The 21,259-nt window shown below is 44.3% G+C and overlaps 2 non-coding genes across 2 annotated transcripts; both read right to left on the bottom strand.

Annotated features, from left to right (window-relative positions):
• Window positions 1-3,118: 3,118 nt before the first annotated feature.
• Window positions 3,119-3,191, bottom strand: trnar-ucu (transfer RNA arginine (anticodon UCU)). The gene has a single exon. It is a non-coding gene; the product is annotated as a tRNA-Arg (tRNA).
• A 1,852-nt stretch (window positions 3,192-5,043) lies between these two features.
• On the bottom strand, window positions 5,044-5,116 carry trnar-ccu (transfer RNA arginine (anticodon CCU)). Its single transcript has one exon. It is a non-coding gene; the product is annotated as a tRNA-Arg (tRNA).
• Between the last annotated feature and the right edge of the window lie 16,143 nt (window positions 5,117-21,259).

Raw genomic sequence — 21,259 nt, 5'->3', positions numbered from 1 at the left:
TACCTCCCAAATCTCCCCAAATGGACAGACAAGAAATCCACCAAACTCCAACGTTGCACAACTCAAGTCTGAGGAAAATGGAGCAGACAGGAAAATAGCAAAGAGCTCAATGTTATTGTGTGCACCAGTTTCAAGATATTTGCAGTCAGTGGGGAAGGAGGAAGTGGAGATTTTGCAAAAAGCTGCATTGAGGACAATTCAACAGGATCTTAGCGGGCATTCAGCCCATTGGGGATGTGCTGTCTCTTTCAGACAATTCACCCCAAGATCTCCCAAACCCTGGAATTTCCTTGTGCAAGTTTCTACTAAAGAGCATTTTCCATAATCTCGAAGCAGGCAAGTGATTTTTAACGGAGTAGTTGAAAAATCCAGTCAATTTGGATTGAGATGGAGTTGATATGGGTTGAAAATCAGCCACCACAAAGACCAGGCTTAAAAAGTCAACACCCCAAAAGGGTTTTGAACCTCCAATCCACTACATCAGAAGCTACAGTCTTACCCATTAAGCCACAAAAACTCAGTGCCAATACTCCACTGGGAATAGTTGATCTTAAACGAGCGCTGCAGCCGAGCATATTCCAAGATCTGTAACGACACACTGAGGGACACACTAAAGTTTCGGGCAGCTGCTGCCAAGGTGTAACAGGGAAACAACACAGTCTCAGGTCTTTCTGACAAATGATCACATCGTCCTTTCAGTTCTCAGACCCTCTTGGTGCCTGACAATGAACAGAGATCGGTTCCTGCCCATGTACAAAATGCTGTTTTTTTCACGACACAGAACTTTGAGAAATGTCAAAATTCCAGTATTTTGTTGGTTCTTTTCTCTCTGCATAGACTGTACACAACTGGTTTAGAACCTGTGTATGCATTTCTATTTGCTTTTTTATGAATAAAGTCTATTTTTTAAAAAAACAAATTTTGGAGAGAGAGAAGATCTGCCCGAACTTGCGAGACCCCCCTTTGTGGAAGAGAGCCAGCCCTATATCGGGACAGGAAGGAGATTCCAATGGCCCAGCATGGATTGTTCCAGTTAATACCCTCGCCTCCTTGACCACAAAGTGGGGAGGGAAGTGGGAGATGGCACAGTGCAGGGTGACACGAGGCAGACGGATGCACAAGATGGCCGCTGAGCCATAAGTCGGCCATTTGACACACAAGATGACCGCCAGACCACAATGTGGAGAGAGACAGCAGAGCAAACACAGACACTGCCTGGGGGCACCAGAATGCCAGCACAATGCACTCACAACCGAGTTGATTAGTTTAAGGCGGATGGGAGAGACAATACACATGAAGAACATACACTGCCCGCCAAAGGGTCTGGGTCAGACAACACCTTTGATAGAAATGCTAACTGTTAGATACAGACTCAATACAGAGGGATAATAGCCAAGGCTGCAGTAATCGGCCTTCTCAGGAAGAGCGATGAGCGCCCATTACTACAGCAACGGACTTCCACGCAGACGCTGAAACTGACAACTGCACTGAACTTAACAAAGGCCACGCTGGAACTGACAATAACTGCACCGAAACGATCAAGGATTCTGCAATGTTTACAATAAACAAGCCATGTTACAGAGACAATAACCTCATCACTGACCTATTATATCACAAAATGTATCACAGTATCTTGACCATGTGCTCCGGGTTGAGAGAAGAATCACAGCTGACCACTGTGCTGTTGGTGCTGCTCTCTCCCCGGAGCTCCGGGATTTCCTTGGACAATAAACTCTGTTGGTGAACCCCGACTCTGACTCAGAGCCTGGTGGTTTTCAGCAGTTGCCTTCCAACAAATGTTTGTCCAATCTGTGTTCTCCAACGATGGCCGAACTACCTCACATCTCCATCATAGCCTCCTTGCAATTGTATTCAATACCTTGACTAAGAAAGGTCAGGGCCCAAATGCATAGCCACAGCCCCATCAGTTCCAACCTTGAACACCCAGATTTCAATTATTTCCATTGACATATTGGACCTTATCATAAATACCAAACATGCAGGTAATCTGGGGTTCAGCTGGTAATGTTGACAGAATATAGCTTAGAATGACACCAACACAACCAAAACAGAAGGTCATTTGTCCATAGATAGGTAGACCCATCTGTTGGAGCCCCAGTGATCTCTTGGGAAAGGCACCAAATTCCTAAACCAGAGATTGTGAGCTCAAATCTTATTTGGGGTTTTGATTTTGTTGAAACCTTCACTGTGCAGCTGATCTCAATCCTGTGTGGTCACGTGACCATGGCAACAAAATCAGGCATTCTCAATTGATCCTCAGCTGGAGATATTTGACCTGACAGAAAATTGGCCAAACTAAATTAAACAGCAGCTATCAGCTCCAGAGAACAGTGCAACGAAGATCAAAGAGCTACAAAGATTCAAGAAGAACCAGTTCCAACCAGACTGAGGGTTGTATATTGGAGAAGTGTCAGCCTGAGTCAATCCACTTTGTAGCTCCTGGCATGACAAGAGTCAAGGGTATTGGTATGACCCCATTGGATGATGTGAACCCAGCTCATGACCGTATTGGCCAAAGCCACAGAAGATTCTGGAAGACCAGGGACAGGAGAAGAGGAAAACACACCTGAACGCCAAACCCTTAGCAAAGCCTTGACTGGGTCCTGCAGTGGAGCTCTGACCATCTGCTCCAAACCTGTTCATAAAAACCCTCGCGTTAGAAGGGCAGACCATTCAGCCCATCACATCCACACTGACCCTCTGAAGAGCATCCCATCCAGGCCCAACCCCGATCCTCTCACGCTGCATTCCCCAAAGCCAATCCACCGAACCTGTACATCTTTCGGATGTGGGAGGAAACCAAAGCACCCGGAGTCCCCCATGGAGAGAATGTGCAAACTCAACACAAACAGACACCCAACGGAGGAATCAAAGCCAGGTCCCTGACACTGTGAGGCAGCAGTGCTACCCACTGAGCCACCATGCCATCCCCAGGAGAATCTCAGCAGGTTTTAAGCCATTGTGACAGTGCTTTCTCTTTCAGAAAATTCACCTCAATCCTGCAAATCTTGTGCAAGAAGATGTTGGGCACCACTTTCCATCTAGAGATTTTCCCAAAGTTGATTAGAAATCAAGTTGACAAAGGGCAAGTGACTGACACCCCAGATGGGACTCGAACTCACAAGCCCTGGCTTAGAAGGCCAGTGCCATATCCATTAGGCCACTGGGGCCACACACCTGGGCAAAAATCACAGCCTTTATGTACTGCACCCGACCTCTCTTACTGTGTGTTTCTGAGTGTTATACTCTCACTGATTGTTTTTTACCCCTACCATCTCATGCTAAATTGTTGGCTGCTTGATAAATCAATCTCGCTTCCCATTTGTGTCCAAACGGACAGATGAGAAATTCACCAAACTCCAATGTTGCACATCTCAAGTCTGAGGAATATGGAGCAGACAAGAAAATAGCAAAGGGCTCAATGTTATTTTGTGCAGCACCTTGAAGATATTTGCAGTTAGTGGGGAAGGAGTAAGTGGAGATGTTGCAAACAGCTGCATTGAGGACAAATCAACAGAATCATAGCAGGCATTCAGCCCATTGTGGCTGTGCTGTCTCTTTCAGACAATTCACCCCAAGATCTCCCAAATCCTGGAATTACCTTGTGCAAGCTTCGAATAATCATTGTTAAAAATCAGACAACACCAGGTTGTAGTCCAACAGGTTTATCTCAAAGTACTAGCTTTCGGAGCGCTGCTGCTTCGTCAGGTGGTTGTGGAGCATAAGATTGTAAGACACAGAATTTATGGCAAAAGTTTACATTGTGATGTCACTGAAATTATATGTTGAAAAACATCTGGATTGTGTGTGAAGTCTCTCATCTTTTAGAATGACCAGGTTGGTTTCAGTTCTTTCATGTGTAAATCACAAAACGTTTTTCATTGCCAAGTGAAATGGCAAGCTGTCCAATAAAAGCTAAATGCTGTGAATGCTGGAAATCTGAAAGAGAGAAAATGCTGGAGAAATCATGACTCAAAAACATGATTGAGTTTTCTGAAAAAGTCACAAAGAGGATTGATGAGGGCAGAGCGGGGGATGTGATCTATATGGACTTCAGTAAGGCGTTCGACAAGGTTCCCCATGGGAGGCTGATCAGCAAGGTTAGATCTCATGGAATACAGGGAGAACTAGCTCTTTAGATACAGAAATGGCTCAAAGGTAGGAGACAGAGGATGGTGGTGGAGGGTTGTTTTTCAGACTGGAGCCCTGTGACCAATGGAGTGCCACAAGAATCAGTGCTGGGTCCACTACTTTCCGTCATTTATATATATGTTAGTATCATTAGTAAGTTTTCAGATGACACCAAAATTGGAGGTGTAGTGGACAGCAAAGAAGGTTCCCTCAGATTACAACGGGATCTTGATTCGAAGGGCCGATGAGCTGAGGAGTGATGGGTGGAGTTTAATTTAGATCAATATGAGGTGCTGCATTTTGTGAAAGCAAATCTTAGCTGGGCTTATAGACTTAATGGGAATGTCCCAGGGAGTGTTGCTGAACAAAGAGGCCTTAGAGTGTAGGTTCATAGCTCCTTGAAAGTAGAGTCACAGATCAATAGGATAGTGAAGACGGAGATGGATTCTATAGATGGGAGGTTGGCCTTTGTGATTGTCCGGGCCGAGTTCACCACTCTCTGTAACCGTCTCCGATCTTGAATGGTGCAGTTGCCAAACCAGGTAGTGATACATCCAGACAGAATGCTGTCGATGGTGCACCTATAAACGTTGGCAAGGGTATTCTCTGTCAGTAATATCCGATGTTCTGGAGGGATCAGTGTTGAAGGGTTGGTTTGTTGATGAGAGTGTGATGAGAGCTGGCTTCCAAAAGCAACCCCTCTAACCACACTCTCAGGAATATTGTCCCGATCCAGAGACAGCAGCCACTTGATCACCAACTTCAACATTCAATCCTGCAGATCCCCGAAAATCTTGTGCAAGATCATGTTGGAGACCACTGACCATCAACTGAATGCAGAGATAGGGATTTTTCCAAAATAGATTAGAAATGGAGGATAAGCCACAGAGACACCCCAGATGGGACTTGAACCCACAATCCCTGGCTTAGGAGGCCAGTGCCTTATCCATTAGGCCACTGGGGCCCCACATGCAGGTTGCCAATGGCAGCCTTTAAATACTGCACCCTGACCTCGCATAGTGTGTGTTTCTGAGTGTCAGATGCTCACTGATTGTTTTTTACCCCTTCCATCTCATGCTAAATTGTTGGCTGCTTGATAAATTGATCCCGCCTCCCATTTCTCCCCAAATGGACCGATGAGAAATCAACCAAACTCCAACTTTCTGGATTAGTGATGCTGGAAGAACACAGCAGTTCGGGCTTTTGCCCGAAATGTCGATTTCGAAGCTACTTGGATGCTGTCTGAACTGCTGTGCTCTTCCAGCACCACTAATCCAGAATCTGGTTTCCAGCATCTGCAGTCACTGTTTTTACCACCTTCAAACTCCAAATTTGCACATCTCAAGTCTGAGGAAAATGGAGCAGACAGGAAAATAGCAAAGGGCTCAATGTTATTTTGTGCAGCACTTTCAAGATATTTGCAGTTACTGGGGAAGGAGGAAGTGGAGATGTTGCAAAAAGCTGCATTGAGGACAAATCAACACAATCTTAGCGGGCATTCAGCCCATTGTGGCTGTGCTGTCTCTTTCAGACAATTAACCCCAAGATCTCCCAATTCCCGGAATTACCTTGTGAAAGTTTCTATTAAACAGCATTTGCCATGATCTCAACACAGGCACAATGATTTTTAACAGAGTAGTTAAAAAATCCAGTCAATTTGGATTGAGATGGAGTTGACATGGGATGAAAATCAGCCACTGCAAAGATCAGGCTGAAAAATGAAATCCCTGAAATCCCAGATTTCAGAGGCCAGTGCCATAGCCATTAGGCAACGAGGGCACTATATTGGCAGACCACTGGAAACAGTTGACCACAAATGAGTGCGACAGCCAAGCACACTCCCAGATCTGTGACAACACACTGAGGGACGCACTAAAGGTTCAGGCAGCTGCTGCCAAGGTGTAACAGGGAAACAACACAATCTCAGGTCTTTCTGACAAATGATCACATCGTCCTTTCAGTTCTCAGACCCTCTTGGTGCCTGACACTGAACAGAGATCGATTCCTGCCCAAGTACAAAATGCCTTTCTTTCCACAACGATACAGAAGGTTTGAGAAATGTCAATATTCCAATGGTTTGTTGGTTCTTTTCTCTCTGCATAGACTGTACACAACTGATTTAGAACCTTTGTATGCATTTCCAAATGATGTTACAAACTGTTTCAATACTTTGTTCACAAAATCAAGTTGAAACGCAAATCAAATTTAGTCTCCCTTTGTCCCCATCACCAACAAGAATACTTGAGTAAAGTTGTGAGGAATTCATCAGAACAATGAGACTCCAGGAATTCTTCCAAGATGTCAGCAATGATCCCAATGAGCCAACCAACGAACGGGAACAGTCATCAGAGAGATCCATCGTGGAGCGACCAAAGAAGGAGTTGATTTGTATCCCTGCGGAGAGCCGCTGTCCTGACCTTGAGATGTATGCTCAACCGTCAGGAGATGGGTGAATGACAGATTTAAAAATCTCACAACACCAGGTTAGAGTCGAACATGTGGAAGCACTAGGTATCGGAGCACTGTTCCTTCATCAGGTGGTTGTGGAGAATAAGATTGCAGGACACAGAATTTATAGCAAATGTTTACAGTGTGATGCAACTGAAATTGTATCTTGAGAAAGACCTGGATTGTTTGTTAAGTCTCTCATCTTTTAGAATGGCCAGGTTGGTTTTCGTTCTTTCATATGTAAATTGCAAAACTTTTATCAAAATTTACATTCTCAAGTGAACTTTAACAATTGGTGCCATGTCGGCCCAGATGATGTATTGAAGGTGTGAGCTCCCCTGTGTGAGGCTGTCTGTGCCGCAATGGTCAGACTGATATTAATCTAATAAACAGATTTACAGCATCTTAGATGATTCATACAGTTTTTGAGCAAAGTAAAATATAATTCTGTAAGTACAAGTTCATCACAAAAACTTATATGTGCGTGTGTATATGTGTGTGTGAATGTATGTATGTGTGTGTATATGTGTGCGTGTGTATGAGTGTGTATACGTGTGTGCATATGTGTGTGTGGGTGTGTGTGTGTGCATTTATATGTGTGTGTATATGTGTGTTGGTGTGTATATGTTTGTGTGTATGTGTATGTGTGTGTATGTGTGCGGCTGTGTATGTGCGTGGCTGTGTATGTGCGTGTGGGTGCATATGTGTGTGTATGTGTGTCTATGTGTGTGTGCGTATGTGTGTGTACGTGTGTGTGTATATGTGTATGTGTGTGTGGGTGTGTATGTGTGTGTATGTGTGAGTGTGGGTGTTTATGTATGTGTGTATGTGTCTGTGTATGTGTATGTGTGTGTATGTATGTGTGTGTATGTGCATGTGTGTGTATGTGGGAGTGCATGTGTATATGTGTAGGTGTGTGTTTATGTATGTGTTTATGTGTGTGCATGTGCGTGTGTTTGTATGTGTGTGCGTGTCTGTGTCTATGTGTATGTTTGTGTGTGTGTATGTGTGTGTATATGTGTGTATATGTGTGTGTGTATGTGTGTGTTTGTGTGTGTATGTGTGTGTATATGTATGTGTGTGGATGTGTGTGTGGGTGTGTGTGTGTATGTATGTTTGAGTGTGTATATATGAGTTTGTATGTGTATAAGAGTGTGCGTGTATGTGTATGTATGTGTGTGTATGTGCATGTGTTAATGTGTATGTATATGTGTGTGTTTGTGTGTGTATGTGTGTGTGGGTGTGTATGTGTGCGTATGTGTATGTGTGTGTGTATCTGTATGTGTGTGTATGTGGGTGTGTGTGTGTATGTGTGTGTGTTTATGTGTGTTTGTGTGTGTGTTTATGTGTATGTGTTTATGTGTGTGTGTATATGTGTGTTTGTGTATGTGTTTATGTGTATGTGTTTATGTGTGTGTGTATATATATACGTGTTTGTGTGTGTGTGTATGTGCGTGTATATGTGTGTTTGTGTGTGTATATGTGTGTATTTGTGTGTGTATGTGTGTGCACGTGTGTGTGTGTGTGTGCGTGTAGGTATGCTTATGTGTGCATATATATGTGTGTATGCGTATGTGTGTGTGCGTGTATGTGTGTGTGTATGTGTGCGTATGTGTAAGTGTGTATATGTGTATGTGTGTGTATGTGTGTATGTGTATGTGTGTGTATGGGTGTGTGTACATGTGTGCATGTATATGTGTGTATATGTATGTGCATATGTGTGTTTATGTGTATGCGTGTTTGTGTGTGTATGTGCATGTGTGTTTGTGTGTGTATGTGTGTGTGTATATCTGTTTATGTGCACGCGTGTGTATGTGTATGTGTGTGTTTGTGTGTGTGTATATGTGTGTATGTGTGTGTATATGTGTGTGTATATGTGTGCATGTGGGTGTGTGTGCGGGTGTGTATGTGTGTGTGTATGTGTAGGGGTGTGTGTATGTGTGTGTGTATGTATGTGTGTGTATGTGGGTGTGCATGTGTATGTGTGTGTGTTTATGTGTATGTGTATATGTGTGTGTATGTGCATGTGTGTATGTGTGTGTGTATATGTGTGTGTATGTATATGTGTGTATGTGTATGTGTGTGTGTATGCAAGTGTGTGTGCGTATGTGTGTGTGTTTATGTGTATGTGTATATGTGTGTGTATGTGCATGTGTGTGAATGTGTGTGTGTATGTGTGTGTGCATCTGTGTGTATGTAAGTGTGTGTGTATGTGTGTGTATGTGTATGTGTGTATGTGTATGTGTGTGTGTCTGTGTTTCTGAGTGTGTGTGTGTATGTGTGTGCGTGTATGTGTATGTGTGTGTGTCTGTGTTTCTGAGTGTGTGTATGTAAGTGTGTGTGCGTATGTCTGTGTGTGTATGTGTATGTGTGTGTGTCTGTGTTTCTGAGTGTGTGTGTGTATGTGTGTGTGTGTGTGTGTGTGTGTGTGTGTAGTTGAATGGGGTCACCTGTAATGTCCCAGTTGAGGCCATCTCCATTGTTACCAAACTTGGTGATCAGCCTCTGCTCGGCCACTTTTCATTGTTGCCTGTCCCGAAGTCCCCCTTGGAGGAAGGTCCGAGGTTGAATGTCCCGAATTGCTGAAGTGTTCTCTGACTGGGAGGGAACACTCCTGTCTGTTGACACTCAGAACAGCACCACCCCCCCACCCCATATACAGACATGCACGCGCGCGCGCACACACACGCACATACACATGCACAAACACACGCACACATGCACGCACGCACACACACACGCGCACACACACACGCACACATACACGCACGCGCACACACACGCACACACACAGACGCGCACACACACATATATACACTCACACACACACACGCACGCACGCGTGCACATCACGTACCCGCGCACACACACACACACACACACACACACACACACACACACAAGCACATATAAATTTGTGGGGTGAATTTGTATTTGCAGAACTACATTTTACTTTGCTCAAAAACTGCATGAACTACAGAGCTACGGAGAGAATTGTGGCAGCTCCCAGAATCAGGTGACTCAGTGGTTAGCACTGCTGCCTCACACTACGAGGGTCCCAGGTTCAATTCCAGCCTTAGATAACTGCCTGTGTGGAGTTTGCACATTGCTCTGGTTTCCTCCCACAGTACAAAGGTGAATTGGCCATGTTAAATTGCCCATAGTGTTACCTGTTTCCACACTGTAGGTAGTCTAATCCAGGGGAAGGATCTGAAGGCCCTAATTTACGAGGGCTCTAAGCTCATGCCTTTCCAGGACTTCTCAGCGGAGGTAAACCAGAAAAGAAAACCTTACGACGATGAGCCTAAGACATAGGAATGGAAGTAAGGCCATTCAGCCCATCGGGTCCACCCCCCGATTCAATCGTGAATGATGGGCATTTCAACGCCACTTCGTGGCACTCTCATCGTTCACCCTTAATTCCTTGCGCGATCAAGAATTTATCAATCTCTGCCCTGAAGACAATTAACGTCCTGGCCTCTGCTGCGCTCCACGGCAATGAATTCCACAGGCCCACCACTCTCTGCCTGAAGAAATGTCTCCTCATTTCCGTTCTAAATTGACCCCCCTCTAATTCTCAGGCTGTGCCAATGGGTCCTGATGGAAACACATTCCCAGCATCCACCCTTTCTAAGCCATGCATTATCTAGTAAATTTGCATTAGATCTCCCCTCAACCTTCTAAACTCTAATCAATACAATCCCAGGATCCTCAGCTGTTCATTGTATGTTAAGCCTCCCATTCCAGGGATCATCTGTGTGAATCTCCGCTGGACATGCTCCAGTGCCAGTATGTCCTTCCTGAGGTGTGGAGCCCAAAATTGGATACAGTATTTCAAATGGGGCCTAACCAGAGCTTTATAAAGTCTCAGAAGGACATCGCTGCTTTTACATTCCAACCCTCTTGAGATAAATTGTAACATTACATTTGTTTTCTTAACCACGGACTCAACCTTCAAGTCAACCTTTAGAGATTCCTGGACTATCATTCCCAGATCCCTTTGTACTTTGGCTTTATGAATTTTCTCCTGTTTAAAAAATAGTCCATGCCTGTATTCCTTTTTCCAAAGTGCAAGTCCGAGCATTTGCTCAGGTTGAATTTCATCAGCCATTTCCTGGACCACTCTCCTAAACTGTCTAAATCTTTCTGCAGCCTCCCCACCTCCTCAGAACGACCTGCTTGTCTGCTGAACTTTGCATCATCGGTGAACTTCGCCAGAATGTCCCCCAGTCCCTTCATCCAGATCATTAATATATAAAGTGAACAGCTGTTGCCCCAACACTGAACCCTACGGGACACCACTTGTCACCAGCTGCCATTCCAAGAAAGAACCCTTTATCCCAACTCTCTGCCTTCTGTCAGATAGCCAATTCCCAATCCATGCCTGTAGCTCACATCGAACACCATGGACCGTCACCTTACTCAGCAGTCTCCCGTGAGGCACCTTATCAAATGCCTTTTGGAAATCTAGGTAGATAACATCCACTGGGTTTCCCTGGTCTAACCTACTTGTTACCTCTTCAAACAATTCTAACAGGTTTGTCAGGCATGACCTCCCCTTACTAAATCCATGCTGACTTGTTCTAATCCAACCCTGCACTTCCAAGTATTTAGAAATCTCATCCTTAATGATGGATCCTAGAATTTAACCTACAACCGAGGTTAGGCTAACAAGCCTATAATTTTTCATCATTTATCTTGATCTTTTCTTGAACAAGGGGTTTACAACAGTGATTTTCCAATTATCTGGGAATTTCCCTGACTACAGTGATTTTTGAAAGATTAAAAATAGCCTCTACTATTTCCTCAGCCACCTCCCTCAGAACTCTAGGATGGAGACCATCGGGGCCGGGAGATTTATCAATTTTTAGACCTTTTAACTTTTCTAGCACTTCCTCTTTTGTAATGGCTACCATATTCAAATCTGCCCCCTGATGCTCCTTAATTGTTAGGATAATGCTCATGTCTTCCACTGTGAAGACTGACACAAAGTATTTACCAAGTTCTTCAGCCATTTCCTTATCTCCCTTCACGAACCTTCCTGCATCAATTTGGAATGGCCCAATTTCTACTTTTGCCTCTCATTTGTTTCTTATGTATTGAAAGAAACTTTAACAATCATTTCTAATATTACTGGCTAGCTTACCTTCATATTTGATCCTCTCCTTCCTATTTCTATGTCTTTGTTATCCTCTGTTTGTTTTTGTCGTCTTCCCAATCTTCTGATTTCCCAGTGCTCTTGGCCACTTTGTAGCCTCTCTCTTTCCCTATGATACATTTCCTGACTTCCTTTGTCAGCCCTGGCTGTTTACTTCCCGCCCCCTGACGGATAATGTTTCTGCCAAGAGAAGACTGAGGGAGTTTGGGATCCAGTACTCTCTGAGGTATCCGGCGGTGCTCCGATAACCTTACATGGATCCGTACATCTCTTTGATACATCGGAGAAGGCAAGAGACTTTGTGGACAAATTAACAGAATCTGAACAATTTAGTATCTACAAATAGTGTTGTTTGGTTATGTCTTTGTTTTTTTTAAAAAAACCGAGGATGTCCAGTTGGAGCTTTCTTTTCCTTGTTTTCCCGATTGGTAATAATCCGGTTTAAACTGTGTTTGGTGGCGGTTGAGATGTGTACTTTCAATTTCTAAGTGAAGTGAGAGCAGTAACAAATTAAAAATTCTATATATGAATGCACGAAGCATTAGACACAAGGTGGATGAGCTTGAGGCTCTTTTGGAAAGTGGCAGATACGATATTGTGGGGATAACTGAGACGTGGCTTCATGGGGACAGGGCCTGGGAAATGAATATTCAAGGCTACACGTGTTATCGTAAGGATAGACTGACGGGCAGAGGGGGTGGGGTGGCCTTGTTGGTAAGGGAGGATATTCAGTCCCTTGCGCGGGGGGACCTAGAGTCAGGGGATGTAGAGTCAGTGTGGATAGAGCTTCGAAACACTAAGGGTAAAAAGACCCTCATGGGAGTCATCTACAGGCCCCCAAAAATGTAGTCTGGATGTTGGAGGTAAGTTGAATCAGGAGCTGAAATTGGCTTGTCGCAAAGATGTTACTACAGTTGTTATGGGGGACTTTAACATGCAGGTAGACTGGGTGAATCAGGATGGTATCGGGCCTCAAGAAAGAGACTTTGTGGAGTGCCTCAGAGATGGATTTTTAGAGCAGCTGGTGCTGGAGTCGACCAGGGATAAGGCGATTCTGGATCTGGTATTGTGTAACGAACCAGAATTGGTCAGTGACCTCGAAGTGAAGGAGCCATTGGGAAGTAGTGACCATAATACAATAAGCTTCAATCTGCAATTTGAGAGGGAGTGGGTACAATCTGAAGTGACAATATTTCAGTTGAATAAAGGGAAATATGGAGCTATGAGGGAACAACTGGCCAAAGTTCAATGGTTTAATACCTTAACAGGGAAGACCGTGGAGGAACAATGGCGGATATTTCTGTGTATAATGCAGAAGATGCAGGATCAGTTCATTCCTAAAAGGAAGAAAGATCCCAGGAGGAGACATGGGCGGCCGTGGCTGACAAGGGAAGTAAAGAAACATATAAGGTTAAAAGAGAAAAAGTATAACTTAGCAAAGATAAGCGGGAAAACGGAGGACTGGGAAGTTTTTAAAGAACAACAGAGGATTAGTAAGAAGGAAATACGCAGAGAAAAAATGAGGTACGAAGGTAAACTGGCCAAGAATATAAAGGAGGATAGTAAAAGCTTTTTTAGGTATGTCCAAGGCAAAAAAATGGTTAGGACAAAAATTGGGCCCTTGAAGACAGAAGCAGGGGAATATATTACTGGGAACGAAGAAATGGCAGGGGAATTAAATGGGTACTTCAGATCTGTGTTCACTGGGGAAGACACAAGCAATCTCCCTGAGGTAACAGTGGCTGAAGGACCTGAACTTAAGGGAATTTCTATTTGCCAGGATTTGGTGTTGGAGAGACTGTGAGGTCTGAAGGTTGAAAAGTCTCCGGGACCTGATGGCCTGCATCCCAGTGTACTGAAGGAGGTGGCTCGGGAAATCGTGGATGCGCTGATGATTATTTTCCAGAGTTCAATAGAATCGGGGTTGGTTCCTGAGGATTGGAGGGCGGCTAATGTTGTGCCACTTTTTAAGAAGGGTGGGCGGGAGAAAGCAGGAAATTATAGACCAGTTAGTCTGACCTCAGTGGTGGGAAAGATGCTGGAGTCTATTATAAAGGATGAAATTACGGCACATCTGGATAATAGTAACAGGATAGGACAGAGTCAGCATGGATTTATGAAGGGGAAATCATGCTTGACTAATCTTCTTGAATTTTTTGAGGATGTAACTCAGAAGATGGACGAGGGAGATCCAGTGGATGTACTGTACCTGGACTTTCAGAAAGCTTTTGATAAAGTCCCACACAAGAGGTTAGTGAGTAAAATTAGGGCGCACGGGATTGGGGGCAAAGTACTAGATTGGATAGAGAATTGGTTGGCTAATAGGAAACAAAGGGTAGTGATTAACGGCTCCATTTCGAAATGGCAGGCAGTGACCAGTGGGGTACCGCAGGGATCCGTGCTGGGACCGCAGCTTTTTACAATATATGTAAATGATATAGAAGATGGTATCAGCAATAACATTAGCAAATTTGCTGATGACACAAAGCTAGGTGGTAGGGTGAAATGTGATGAGGATGTTAGGGGATTACAGGGTGACCTGGACAAGTTAGGTGAGTGGGCAGATGCATGGCAGATGCAGTTCAATGTGGATAAATGTCTGGTTATCCACTTTGGTGGCAAGAACAGGAAGGCAGATTACTACCTCAATGGTATCAAATTAGGTAAAGGGGCTGTTCAGAGAGATCTGGGTGTTCTTGTCCACCAGTCAATGAAGGCAAGCATGCAGGTACAGCAGGTCATGAAGAAGGCTAATAGCATGCTGGCCTTCATAACAAGAGGGATTGAGTATAGAAGCAAAGTGGTGCTTCTGCAGCTGTACAGGGCCCTGGTGAGACCACACCTGGAGTACTGTGTACAGTTCTAGTCTCCAAATTTGAGGAAAGACATTCTGGCTATTGAGGGAGTGCAGCGTAGGTTCACGAGGTCAATTCCTGGAATGGCAGGATTGCCTTACACGGAAAGACTGAAGCGACTGGGCTTGTATACCCTTGAGTTTAGAAGACTGAGAGGGGATCTGATTGAAACGTATAGGCTTATGAAAGGACTGGACACTCTGGCAGGAGGGAACATATTTCCGTTGATGGGGGAGTGCCGAACCAGAGGACACAACTTAAAAATACGGGGTAGACCATTTAGGACAGAGATGAGGAGAAACTACTTCACCCAGAGAGTGGTGGCTGTGTGGAATGCTCTGCCCCAGAGGGCAGTGGAGGCCCAGTCTCTGGATTCTTTTAAGAAAGAATTGGATAGAGCTCTTAAAGATAGTGGAGTCAAGGGGTATGGAGATAAGGCTGGAACAGGATACTGATTAGGAATGATCAGCCATGATCATATTGAATGGCGGTGCAGGCTCGAAGGGCAGAATGGCCTACTCCTGCATCTATTGTCTATTGTCTATTGTCTAAGTTATACCAGAGGATGGGTGGGGTATTTACCCCATCGATCTTAAATGTTTTTTTTCTTTATTCATTTTGCTTTTCTATGGTATATTTACTTTCTATTCTGCTTGTGTTTGTGGTACGGCTCTAGCGAGGAGAGAAAATGGTTGGGATGGCTAGATGCCCACTTATGGGCTGTTTGGGATGGGTAGTTACCCCCTTTGGGCAGGAGGTGAGTTCCCCAATTCAGCGCCATTGGCACTTTATATGGTGGTTTGTATTGCTTTTATTCTTTGATAGTTTTGTAGGTTTGTTAAATGTCGTGGTTTCAGTTTATGTAGTTTTTATATTTGATGGATCATATGACACTAAGGCTCAGTGATTTGTGGTTCGAGTTCCTCCTCTCTGGAATTTAAATTTTACTGCAGAATGTAATGACTTGATTAAATGGTGAACGTGGAATATGAAGGGAAGTCACTCACCAATTAAGAGGAAGAAGGTACTTTTGAGTCTTAGAAAGGAGAATGTGGATAATCCTTTGTTAAAGGAGACGCACTTGGATGACAGGGAGCATTTGAAACTACAGAAGAATGGCTTTGGTCAGGTTTACTTCACATCACTGAATACCAGAAGTAGGGAAGTGGCTGTATTGGTGAGGAGTAATCTTACATTTAAGTTACGAGAGTGTGTTAAAGACACACGCACAGGAGGTTTGTAACTCTAATAGCATTGATAAATGGGGAAGAATATGGTGTTATAAATGTTTCTTGCCCTCAAGCTCATCCCCTCAACATTTTGCTAGATGCGTTTTCAAATTGATCAGTCTTGTGTCCTGGCATATCACTAAAGGGGGAGATTTTAACTGTCTCATGGATCCCACAGTGCAGATGTTGCCAAAAGGCCCCCGACTCCCTCTGTACAAACTAAACAATTAGTGGATCTGTGTGTGGAGTGAGGGTTGGTGGACATCTGGAGGTGTCTCCACCCTACAGGCAGGGATTTTACGGTTTTCTTTTCCAATCCACACAGATGTCACACCAGGATTGATTTTTTTCCATTCCCCGTGGCAACCCTGGACTTGGTGGCACCTTGTACGATCGGTAATATTACCATCTCTGATCACACTCCAGTGTACCTGTTGGCTAAGATTAAGGATGTTACAGTGGGTCCAAGTCACTGGCAAATGGATTCCTTTATCCTCAAGGATAATACATTTGTGGAGCAGTTCTCTCAGAAGCTTTGGGCATTCCTAGGCATTAACTCACGCTCGGTTAGTAGCCAATCCTTCCTTTCTGAAATTGCCAAATCCTATGCCAGTGGGTTAGTTATTTCCTACTCTGCCAGTAAGAGGCGGCAGAAGGGTGAGCAGCAACGTCTCCTCAAAGCACGGTTGAAGGCAGCTGAGAAGGCCTACTTTGACAGGCCCTCGTTGTTCAAGTTACAGAGGATTATGGTGTTGCGGTCTGCATTGAATTCCGTGCTCACGCAGACAGCAAAGAACGAGCTTACTTTTGCAAAGCAAAGGTTATATGATCATGGTGACAGGTCTGGTAAATACTGAGCATATCTCGCTAGGAAAAGGAGAGTCCCTCAAGCCATTACGTGTTACTGTGAGACTGTGTTACCTTCTATTGTTAAAGAGGACCAGACGGGCTTCATAAAGGGCCGCAGATCCTCCAATAATGTTAGGAGGCTGCTTAATGTAATTCAAGTGTGTCAACAACAGTCAATATAGGGATTGGTGATTTCTCTAGATACAGAGAAGGCCCTTGACCGAGTTGAGAGGGTGTACCTTTTCTATACTCTGGAGCGGTTTGTTTTGGGCGAAGTTTTTATAAGATGGGTAAAGGTTCTCCACAATGACCCTCTCACTGCAACCATCACCAACAGGGTGTGATCAAGCAATTTTAACATTTTTTGGGTCAGCCGACAGGTCTGTTCCCTTTCCCCACTGCTTTTTACAGTGAGGATTGAATCATTGGTGGAGGCCATTCATAGGGATCCCAATATATCAGCTCCAGACGTGGGGTCAAATTTACATCAGAGTTTATTGTATGTGGACGATGTCCTCATTCTTTCATCAAATCCAGCAGTTTCAGTACCTCGCCTGTTAGCATGCATCTGTGTGTTTGGCACCTTTTTGGGGGACAAGATTAATCTTTCAAAATCAGAGGCTATGCCTATGGGTGGTCTTATGAAAGTGTTAAGTCTTGAGGGTGAATATCGATTCCCATTTAAATGGTCACAGGGGGGTTTTGTGTATTTGAGCATGTCCATTACTCCAGTTCTGAATCGGCTGTTCAAAGCCAATTTTGTTCAATTATTTGACAAAATCAAACAAGACCTTCAAAGATGGAGGCGCTTCTGGTCTCGTGGTTGGGTCGGATAGTGCTTATTAAGATGAATATTCTCCCTTGTTTACTATACCCTATATGGATGCTCCCCCCGATTTTCGAGAAGCAAACATTCAGGAGACTGAACGTCTGTTTCAGCCCCTTTATTTGACATCGTCAGTGGCCCCTCATTAAATGAGCTAAACTGCGATTGTCTCACAGACTGGGGGGAGTGGATTTCCCAGACATTAAAAGCTACCAACGAAGCTCACTTTTATCCTACATGAGTGATTGGGCTTGTGGGGACCCTCTTTCAATATTGTTAGATATTGAAACCTCCCAGGCTAAGGTGACCCCTTACTCGCTTGCTGTGTTTGGACAAAATGAGGACAGTAAGTGAATATTGCCATAACCCAATAGTTATCGATACTGTTAAAGCATGGAGGGCAATTCGGCAGAGGGAAGGCAATATTGGCAAGACATCTTCTCTTACACTGGGTATGCAGGGTTTTCAACCGGGGATGATAGATTCAGGATCCAAACATTGGGCAGTTAGGGGTGTGTCTTGCGTGGGTGATTTGTTTGAGGGAGACACAATGATGTCCTTCGATCAGTTAGCACAGAAACACAAGCTACCGAACAGGGACCTCTTTCGTTTATTTCAAGTTAGAGATTTTATTCAAAAAAAGACGACACTTTTGACTGATCCGTCCAAATGCGACATAGAGAGAGGGGGGATTTAGCATCATATTCTGCAGTCCCCACAAAGTTCTGTATTTTTCTGACACAACATCCCACCAAACCCAACACAGACCTGGGGATGATTCCAGGGGAGATGAGAAATCGAATTGACATCAGACAAAGAAGATCAGCCGTGAAGACCAGGCTTAAAAGTTAGCCATCCCAGATGGGACTTGAACCCACACTTCCAGGATGAAGAGGCCAGTCCCTTATCCAGTCCCTTAGCCTGTAAATACTGCACCCTGAACCTCTCATATTGTGTTCTTCTCTGAGTTTTATACTCACACTGATTGGTTGTTCCCCCTTCCATCTCACGCTAAATCATTGGCTGCTTGATAAAATTGATCTTACCTCCCATTTCTCCCCAAACGGACAGACAAGAAATTAACCAAACTCCAACTTTGCACAACTCAAGTCTGAGGAATATGGAGCAGAGAGGAAAAGGGCTCAATGTTATTTTGTGCAGCACTTTCAAGATATTTGCAGTTAGTGGGGAAGGAGGAAGTGGAGATGTTACAAAAAGCTGCATTGAGGACACTTCAATAGGATCTTAGTGGGCATTCAGCCCATTGGGGCTGTGCTGTCTCTTTCAGACAATTCACCCCAAGATTTCCCAAACCCTGGAATTACCTTGTGTAAGTTTCTACTGAAGAACATTTTCCATAATCTCGAAGCAGGCAAGTGATTTTTAACGGAGTAGTTGGAAAATCCAGTCAATTTGGATTGAGATGGAGTTGATATGGGATGAAAATCAGCCACCACAAAGACCAGGCTTAAAACGTCAACACCCCAAAAGGGATTTGAACCTCCAATCCACTACATCAGAATCTACAGTCTAACCCATTAAGCCACAAAAACTCAGTGACAATACTCTACTGGGAATAGTTGATCTTAAACGAGTGCTACAGCCGAGCGTATTTCAAGATCTGTCACGACACACTGAGGGATACACTAAAGTTTCGGGCAGCTGCTGCCAAGGTGTAACAGGGAAACAACACAGTCTAAGGTCTTTCTGACAAATTATCACATCATCCTTTCAGTTCTCAGACCCTCTTGGTGCCTGACAATGAACAGAGATCGTTTCCTGCCCAAGTACAAAATGCCTTTTTTGTCACGACACAGAACTTTGCGAAATGTCAAAATTCCAATCGTTTGTTGGTTCTTTTCTCTCTGCATAGACTGTACACAACTGATTTAGAACCTGTGTGTGCGTTACTATTTGATCTTTTATGAATAAAGTATATTTTTTAAATAATCAAAATCTGGAGAGAGAGAAAATCTGCACGAAATTGCGAGACCCCCCTTTGTGGAAAAGAGCCAGCCCTATATCGGGACAGGAAGGAGATTCCAATGGCCCAGCATGGATTGTTCCAGTTAATACCCTCGCCTCCTTGACCACAAAGTGAAGTGGGAGATGGCACGGGGCAGGGTGACACTAGGCACACGGACACACAAGATGGCCTCTGAGCCATAAGTTGGCCACTTGGCGCACAAGATGGCCGCTGGACCACAAATGGAGAGAGACAGCAGTGCAAACATAGACACTGCCTGGGGCCACCAGAATGCCAGCACATTGCACTCACAACCGAGTTGATTAGTTTAAGGCGGATGGGAGAGACAATACACATGAATAACATACACTGCCCGCCGAAGGGTCTGGGTCAGACAACAGCTTTGATAGAAATGCTAACTGTTAGATACAGCCTAAATACAGAGTGATAATAGCCAGGGCTGCAGTAATCGTCCTTCTCAGGAAGAGCGATTAGCGCCCATTACTACAGCAACTGACTTCAGCGCAGACGCTGAAACTGACAACAACTGCACTGAAATTAACAAAGGCCACGCTGGAACTGACAATAACTGCACCGAAACGATCAAGGATTCTGCAATGTTTACAATAAACAAGCCATGTTACAGAGACAATAACCTCATCACTGACCTATTATATCACAAAATGTATAACAGTATCTTGACCATGTGCTCCGGGTTGAGAGAAGAATCACAGCTGACCACTGTGCTGTTGGTGCTGCTCTCTCCCCGGAGCTCCGGGATTTCCTTGGACAATAAACTCTGTTGGTGAACCCCGACTCTGACTCAGAGCCTAGTGATTTTCAGCAGTTGCCTTCCCACAAATGTTTGTCCAATCTGTGGATGTGGCACTCCAAGTTCTCCAACGATGGCCTAACTACCTCACATCTCCATCATAGCCTCCTTGCAATTGTATTCAATACCTTGACTAAGAAAGGTAAGGACCCAAATGCATAGCCACAGACCCATCAGTTCCAACCTTGAACACCCAGATTTCAATCATTTCCATTGACATATTGGACATCATCATAAATACCAAACATGCAGGTAATCTGTTGTTCAAGTGGTAATGTTGACAGAATATAGCTTAGTCTGATACCAACATAACCAAAACAGAAGCTGCTTTGTCCATAGATTGGTAGCTCCATCTGTTGGAGCCCCAGTGACCTCATGGGTAAGGCACTAACTTCCTAAACCAGTGATTGTGGGCTCAAGTCTAATTTGGGGTTTTGATTTTGTTGAAATCTTCACTGTGCAGCTGATCTCAATCCTGTGTGGTCAGGTGACCATGGCAACAAAATCAGGCATTCTCAATTGATCCTCATCTGGAGAAATTTGACCTGATAGAAAATTGGTCAAACTAAATTAAACAGCAGCTCTCAGCTCCAGAGAACAGTGCAACTAAAATCAAAGAACTACAATGTTTCAAGAAGAACCAGTTCCAACCAGACTGTGGGTTGAATATTGGAGAAGTGTCAGCCTGAGTCAATCCACTTTATAGCTCCTGGCATGACAACAGTGAAGGGTATTGGTGTGACCCCATTGGATGATGTGAACCCAGCTCATGACCGTATTGGCCAAAGCCTCAGAAGATTCTGGAAGATCAGGGACAGGAGAAGAGGAAAACACACCTGAATGCCAAACCTTAGCAAAGCCTTGACTGGGTCCTGCAGTGGAGCTCTGACCATCTGCTCCAAACCTGTTCATAAAAGACTTCGCGTGAGAAGGGCAGGCCATTC

The sequence above is a fragment of the Chiloscyllium punctatum genome, chromosome 18 (genome assembly GCF_047496795.1).
Source record: "Chiloscyllium punctatum isolate Juve2018m chromosome 18, sChiPun1.3, whole genome shotgun sequence".
NCBI classification, from domain to species: domain Eukaryota; kingdom Metazoa; phylum Chordata; class Chondrichthyes; order Orectolobiformes; family Hemiscylliidae; genus Chiloscyllium; species Chiloscyllium punctatum.
The sequence above is the reverse complement of the archived record's forward strand: the minus strand, read 5'-3'. Positions and strand labels throughout refer to the sequence as shown.